Consider the following 7,705-nt stretch of genomic DNA (forward strand, 5'->3'; position numbering starts at 1 on the left):
GAGGTGGTGGGTTCAAACCCAGCCCTGGCCAAAAACTACAAAAAAAAAAATTACTTTGTGAAAAAACTTTTTAAGAATTAGAGACGGGGTCTTACTATGTTGCCCAGGTTAGCCTCAAACTCCTAGGTATAAGTGATCCTTCCACTTGAGCTTCCCAAGTAGCTGAGAGTAAAACCGGCTTCTGCTAAGTTTCGCAGACCAGAGGCATCCATCTAGATTAATAATTTCATTTTCCTTGTATTTTTATCATCACCTTCTGTTTATCACAAATTATGTTTATTTATTTTTAATTCACAACAGTGATATAAAGGTTCCTTTTAAATATTTGAGTTTTAAAAAGTGTTGCTAAGTAAATAATAGTCCAGGTGGTTCTTGGATGTAGCCAGACATGGAGGAAGGTGTTTGGCAAATGTTCTCGAGAAGGCCTTATGGAGTCTTGGTGTTACATGCCATCGTGCCCAGCTTCTCCTCTTTTATGTGAATTTATTTTACAGAGTTTTTGTCATTGTAAAGAAAAAACTGTTACCACTTGGTATGGGGAAAAAGATAATGTATGCCAAAGCCATTAAGTTTTGGCCAGGTACTGAAGCCAGCTAAGAACCTAGGGCCTATAGGACCGGCTCCCTCTTTGTTGAAAAGAGAGCTTCGTAACTGCCAGGAGATGAAACTATACCAGCACCAAACCGGAACTTTCTCCTTTAAGTAATCATAAGGATCAATCAGGAACTGAAAACTGAATCACTTGCTCACTGAGTATGTGTGATTCAGTGTTACTTATGTACCACATTCATGTACCCACTAAAATTATTGCCTTAGAGGCTTTGGAGTCAGACATATTTCAGTTTAAATCTTAGCTCCACCAACACCTCTGATAAGTGACTTCACCTCCCCAAGCCCCAGTCTCCTTCTCTGTAAAATAGGGATAACAGCAGTAACTGCCTACAGACTTTTGCATATTATTTTTTGAGACAGGGTCTCACTCTCTTGCCCAGACTAGAATGCAGTGGTATCATAGCTCACTGTAACTTTAAACTCCTCAGTTTAAGTTGTAGCTGAGCCTTCAGAGTAGCTGAGTAGCTAGGACTACAGGTGTCTGCCACCATGCCTGGCTAATTTTTTTTCTATTTTTGTAGAGACAGGATCTTGCTCTTGCTCAGACTGATCTCGAGCTCTTGACCTCAAGCCATCCTCCTACCTCAGCCTCCCAAGTATCTAGGATTACAGGTGCATGCCACCAAGCCCTGCTTGTGCAAATTATTAATAGATGGAATGGGATGGTGGATGGCATGTGGTCACCGCTTAATTAATGATGTAGTCAGTGTTCATGGTGTGGCAGACCTAGAGGGGCTGCAGCCCAGGAAGCCCTCCCCCTTTCCTAGAGCACCCTTACTCTTGAGGGCCAGTCAGCAAGGAGGGCGTGTCTATGTGGGCAGCCTTTGAAGCAGATTAAGGGTGGGGATAATTGGTACTCTCTGAGTCCAAAGTGATGCCATACCCTCTCAGCTGTCATCCAGTGTCCCAAGCCTGGGGTGGCTGGAGCTCATGCCAGTAAGGCTTCATTCTTGGGATTCCTTCCTGGCAGGGGGCTTGGCTGGGTGGTTAAAAATAACTGCCTTTTTCACCTCTCACATCTCCATAGCTTCCCCTGAGCTTCAGTGATGCTGACTGGTCAGGATTCCATAAAAGAATGAGGGAAACTGAGGCTTAGGGAGGTTCTGTGACTCACCCCAGATACCTATCTATGAGGTGACAGTGTTGGGCCTCCTGACTACACAGCCTGTCCCAGGGAGGAAGTGAATACATGGTGGCAGAAGCAGAGGGAGATGGGCTTTCAGGGCCCCTGAGGCCTCCTGAACATTTACTACTGTCCCCTTTTGCCTGGCTCCTGGCTCAGGTTTGCAGGCCAGGGATTTCATGCTAGATTAATGGTTTCATTTTCACCGTATTTTTAGCATTGCCTTCTGATTATGACAAATGCTGGTGGTTTGTACTCATGATAGTGAGGTAAATTTTAAGTAAATCATAGTCCAGGTGGTTCTTGGGTGTGGCCACACTTCAATGAAAGTGTTAGGCAAATGCTACCCCTTGAAAGGTCTCGCAGAGTCTTGGGCAGCGACCTGCCAGAGGCACATTGTGGACCAAGTGTCTTCACAAAGGAATGAGCAGTGGGTTTCTAGAAGGCAAGGTCTTCAGAGCAGGGAAAGTGCAGCTGTTTTCAGAAGGCCCTGGCCCTGAGAAAGCTTCACTGGACTATTGATTTCTACTTAGGAACAGGTGGGCATAAGGAGGGACAGAGCCACCATGTACTGGGTATTACCAGGCCCTTGACTGAGATTAACTGCACATGGAGGGGACATTGTCCCCAATTCCAGATTAGGAAATAGGCCCAGAGAGATTGGGTGACTTGCCTGGGGTCATACAGTGAGGAAGGGACAAGCTGAGATTAGCCCAGACATGCCAATTTCAGAACTTACTCCCAGGGGAGTAGGACAGTGGGCAGCTGAACTGCAGAAAAGAATCCCCAGAGCATCACCCACTGGCGCCTGTAAGATGCTAGGGCCATTTTCTCACTTAAGCCAAATTCTGAACCAGGCAGCTTCTCTGCAGAGAAATTGAGCTGAGACATTGCTTCTTAAAGTAGATGGAGTACCCAACTGTGCTTCCAACTATAGGAGCAAGCCGATCAGGCACTCACTGTGCCTAATGCCAGGGAGTGACTGGGAATGAAAGGTCAGGGTTTCAGAAAGAAAAGAAAAAAGAAGTTAAAAGCTAATGAATTGTCTCTCATGCTCAAATGGTATTAGAAAGCTGGGGAACCTACTTGCCATGGATTTTATGACCCTCATCTCTAGGGTGCTTTTCAGCCTGGCACTCCTCATACCTGGGAGGAAAAGGGTACTGAGAGGAGTTGAGGCTTTGAAGTCAGACCAGACAGGTTCAAATCCTGGCTGTGCCGTTTATGAGCTGTGTCTTTGCACAACTTACTTAACCTCTCTGTGCTACATCTGAAATGCAAGGATAATGGTCCTACTTGGCCCTACCTCCTAGGGTTGTTTTGAAGAATAAAAAAGCTAAGACATGAATTGAAGTAGTACCAGGTGAATATAAAGTACATGCTTAGTAAGTGTATTGTCACGATTTTCATTTGGAGGTTTGCCAACACTCTAGTTGCAAGTTGAAGGAGCGAGAGGATTGGATCCATAACAGCTCTGTGGGTGACTGATGAGAGCTGACCTGTGTCCCAGGACATCCTCTAGCCATAGACACAGAAACCTGGCATCCCATCTCTGTCCTCAACTCACTCTGTGGCTTTGGGCAGAAGTCGCTGCCCTTTCTGGGCCCTTTCATTCTCAGCAATGGGACTCACTTGGATCAGGGTCTCTCAAACCTTACACAACATGGTCATCAGTTTTTGCTGTATCTCCCTAGCACCTGAACTAGTATTAATTAAACTAGTTGATTTTCTTTTCTTTTCTTTTTTTCCCCCGAGACGGAGTCTCATTCTGTTGCTCAGGCTAGAATGCCATAGCATCAGCCTAGCTCTCAGCAACCTCAAACCCCTGGGATCAAGCAATCCTTCTTCCTCAGCTTCCTGAATAGCTGAGACTATAGACACCTGCCACAATACCTGGCTATTGTTTTCTATTTTTAGTGGAGACAGGATCTTACTCTTGCTCAGGGTGGTCTCAAACTCCTGAGCTTTAGCGATCCTTCCACCTTGGCTTGTCAGAGTGCTAGGCTTACAGGCCTGAGCCACTGCACCTGGCCAGTTGTTTTCTTTAAATTGGTTTCTTTATTGTTTGTTTATTATAAGACAGAGTTGAACAGTCTCAAGTCTGTTCCCCAGGTTAGAGTGCAGTGGCCATCATAGCTTACAATAACCTCAAACCCCTGGGCTCGAGTGATCCTGCTGCCTCCCAAAGTGCTGAGATTATAGGTGTGAGTCATGCCTGGCTCAGCTCTTTTTAAAATGAAATAAATGTTTTAAAAAGAGAGAAACCACCAGAAATGGAAACCTGGCATCAGATGCCATAAATAGGTGACCCTACAGATACCCACAATGAAAACAGAATAATTCAGCTAGAGTCTGGTCAGACTGGAGGTTAGCACACGTGGGATGGTAGCTCCCGCCAAAACAGAACCTGGCTGGGACTTTGTTCAGGCTGCTGTTTTAGTCACAAGGATTGAGGTGGAATGAGTTCCTCACTGGCTGATGTTTTATCTTCTCCAAAGCCCTGGCCACACAAGTCTGAGATGGGCTTAAGTACACCCCTCCTGGGCTTAGTGATTGATACAGTGAGTACTCATGAGGATGACTCCAAATAAATAATTCTGCTACCAGTTGCAGGACATCAGGCATCTCAAGAGCAGCCTGGTGCTGGGCAGCTCTTGGAAGACATTAGCTATGTCTGCACTTCCAGCCCGGGGCCAAGAAGGCTCTGCCTGCAGAGGAAGACCCCAGGCAGGCTCTGCAGGTGGAAGGTGCCAGGTCAGCATGCCCAAAGTGAGTGGAGGGAATGGTGAGATACCCTCTGTCTCTGCTATGGGCTCATGGCACACAGTAAGAGCTCAGGAAGTAGTGGCTGCTGTGTGTGACCATTCCCATCATTATCACTAAACCAGTGCCACCTTCACCTCTCACAGTCAGTCATGCAGCTTTAGGCAGATCACTTGGATTCTCGGAACCTCAGTATCTTTGCCTGTCAAATGGAGAGATGCATAGTTCTCAGTGGGAGAGTTCTGTTCTCTTAGGTGGCCCTTAGAGATGGAGATGGGAGCATTTAAGTTATCATGGTGACTGGGGTTCCTACTGACATTTAATGGTCAGGCAACAAGGATGCTGTTAAACATACAGTGCCAGAAGAATAGTCCCCCATATCTAAGAATTGTCCTCACCCAGATGTCAATAACACCCTGTTACAAGCTGGGCACCTGTAGTGTATACTTGTAGTATACCTGTAGTACACCTGTAGTACAGCCAGCCTGAGACTCCCACCACTTCAAGGCTGACATAGGAGGATAGGGTTCAAGTCCAGCCTGGGCAACATAGTAAGACTGTGTCTCTTTCAAAAAAATAGTGCCCTATTGAACAATACACTTTACATGTTTAACACATTGAATGCCCCAGGGCCACAGTGTTTTAATATGAAAATAGAATAAAGACTTCAAAATGAAATGATCCTTTCTAAGTTAATGATAAATTTGTTATTTTTTATTTTGTGTGTGAGTTATATGCAACTCACACAGGGCTTGAATCAATTGTACCTCATGTGATTTGTATGTGACATACGTAATTGAATTTGTTTCTAAGAATTGAGTCATTCCACAAGTATTTAGTTGTATCTGGAGTGGACCTTGAGTGGTCCTAGATGACAACCTCTGAATCATACCCAAGTGTGTGTAAAATGTCACGTTGCCACATACTATGGTATAGATTTTGTTTAAGGGGAAATGCACAATCAGAAGTTATGGTAAAGGGCGCTGGCCACATACACCGGGGCTGGCAGGTTTGAACTCGGCCCGGGCCTGCTAAACAACAGTGACGAACACAACCAAAACAATAGCCAGGGGTTGTGGCAGGCCCCTGTAGTCCCAGCTAGTTAGGAGGCTGAGGCATCGCTGTGAGTTTGAAGTTGCTGTGAGCTGTGATGCCACGGCACTCTACCAAGGGTGACATAATGAGACTCTGTGTCAAAAAAAAAAAAAAGAAGTTATGGTAATCAAAGAACACAGCCCAGCACCTGTGGCATGCTTGGGCGGGCAGCTGGAGCAGGGCAACAGGAGGCAGGAGGGATATGCCAGTTGACAGCAGCAAAAAATAAGGAAAGGTTTTACAGCTTCCTAAGGCCTCAGGCTCAAAACTTAAATACAACTCACATGGCAGTTAATGGGTTAGCATACAGTTTCTATTTGATGCTCAGGGAAGTTTGCAGAGGGAGCAGTCTGAGCTGGGAATGATAGGCTCAGAACAGAGTAGAGCAGGACTTGTGGGAACTGTAAGGGGGTTGGGTATGCAGAGACACTGGCACCCAGGTGACATAGAGAAGGGAATGGGGACCTGCCAAGGGGCCAGGCCTTGGAAACAGTGCCATGTCCTGGGAAGAGTTGCTGCGTGAGGCTGCTGAGTAGCTTGGCTGTGGCCAGAGCCTTCCTATAGGTTGCAGAGAATTTTCCAAGCAAGATGGGAGATGCTACCAAGCTCTGCTCAGCTGCCTTTGAGCCTCACAGCAGCCAGCAGACCGTGGGTAACCTTTGGGCAGACTGCACCCCTTTGCTGTGGACCAGCAACCCTTCTCCCTCCCAATAGACAGGATAGTTCTTCCTCCCCTGTGGGAAATTGCACTAGTTCTCCAGCCTGGGTTCCCCAGTTTGACTGGGGTCTGGGGACTTGGAATAATCCTGCAGTCTAGAGGCTGGTAAGCCTTCCCCCACCTGTTGAATTCCGTAAACCACTGGAAACCACGTATTTAGGCTGGAAATATTTTTCTACAATTTTTATTAAAAACTTTTTGAGCCAGGTGTGGTGGCTCATACCTGTAATCCCAACACTCTGGGAGGCCAAGGTGGGTAGATGCTTTGAGCTCATGAGTTCAAGACCAGCCTGAGCAAAAGCAAGACCCCATCTCTACTAAAAATTAAAAAAATTGGCCGGGTGTTGTGCTGGACACCTGTAATCCCAGCTATTTGGGAGGCTGAGGCAAGAGTAGTGCTCAAGCCCAAGAGTTGGAGGTTGCTTTGAGCTATGATGCCATGACACTCTACCCAGGATGACAGAGTGAGATTCTGTCTCCACAAAACAAAACAAAACTCTTTTTAATGAATTTGCCTTATTTCTGCTAGTAACTGCCCTTTTTCCTTCTTCTTAGGCCTGCTCCCCTCAAAAGCTTTGTGCCAACAGAAAGGTTCCTGCCTGTACCCAGTAGGGTGGAAGGAGAGATTGGAACTGAGTGCCTGTCCCCAGAGAAGAGGGAAACCAAGAGGAACTTGAAGACCTCATTGGCCTACAGCGTCCCACAGATGGCCTGGCCTCGGCTTGTGACTCTGCAGCCACGATGGGTCTTTACAGGAGCCCAGCCAGAGTTTGCTTCCATGCTCTTCACCCCCAACTGCACCTGCTTCCCCCACTTAACCTTCGGAGAGGACACTTCAAGCCGCCGACACACACAAAAGTGACTCCCAGTGCCACAGGATGCCACTTGAGCCATAAGCCCGGCTGGGTAAGCCTAAGGCTGGTCTTAGATGCGGGAACTGTTTCAGGGAGTGACTCAGAAGGAAAAGCAGCTGGGAAGCTACTGAAGGTTGAGGGTAGGGTTTTGATTTCTTCATTTCAAGTTGCTTCTTCTTCATTAAGTTGGCAAAACTGAGACATCGTGCTGGGGAGAGTTACGTTGCTCTCCTGGCTGGAAATACTTTTCTGAGAACGTGAGTGGTATGAATACTTGATTTTGATAAACCTGTAAAAGCAATACTTAGGAGGCTGACTTCTTTTCATTAAAAAGTGTATGCAACTCCAACCCCTGGGGGCTCTGCCTTATTTTTTTCTTTGAAATTTGGGAAATGGGTTCTTATACAGAACATCATGGTTGACAAAGAGAAGAGTCAGGACTTTCCAAGTTGGAGACCTGGCGGGGTTTGGAGACTGCCCCACATAGGTAGGCATGAGAGTCCCACACTGGCCCCCTCCCAGCTCCCACAAGCTCAGCAA

General features: G+C 46.6%; 1 protein-coding gene across 1 annotated transcript in view; it reads left to right on the forward strand.

The window, feature by feature from the left end:
* The window catches only part of DEXI (Dexi homolog), a 14,308-nt gene extending 6,800 nt beyond the window's left edge, over positions 1–7,508 (forward strand). The window contains exon 2 of the mRNA XM_003800905.3: positions 6,867–7,508. The gene's annotated coding sequence lies outside the window, so the exon portion shown is untranslated. The remainder of the gene's footprint in view (positions 1–6,866) is intronic.
* The last annotated feature ends 197 nt before the right edge of the window (positions 7,509–7,705 follow it).

The sequence above is a fragment of the Otolemur garnettii genome, unplaced genomic scaffold (assembly GCF_000181295.1).
Source record: "Otolemur garnettii isolate 467f Iridium unplaced genomic scaffold, OtoGar3 scaffold00189, whole genome shotgun sequence".
In the NCBI taxonomy this organism is placed as follows: domain Eukaryota; kingdom Metazoa; phylum Chordata; class Mammalia; order Primates; family Galagidae; genus Otolemur; species Otolemur garnettii.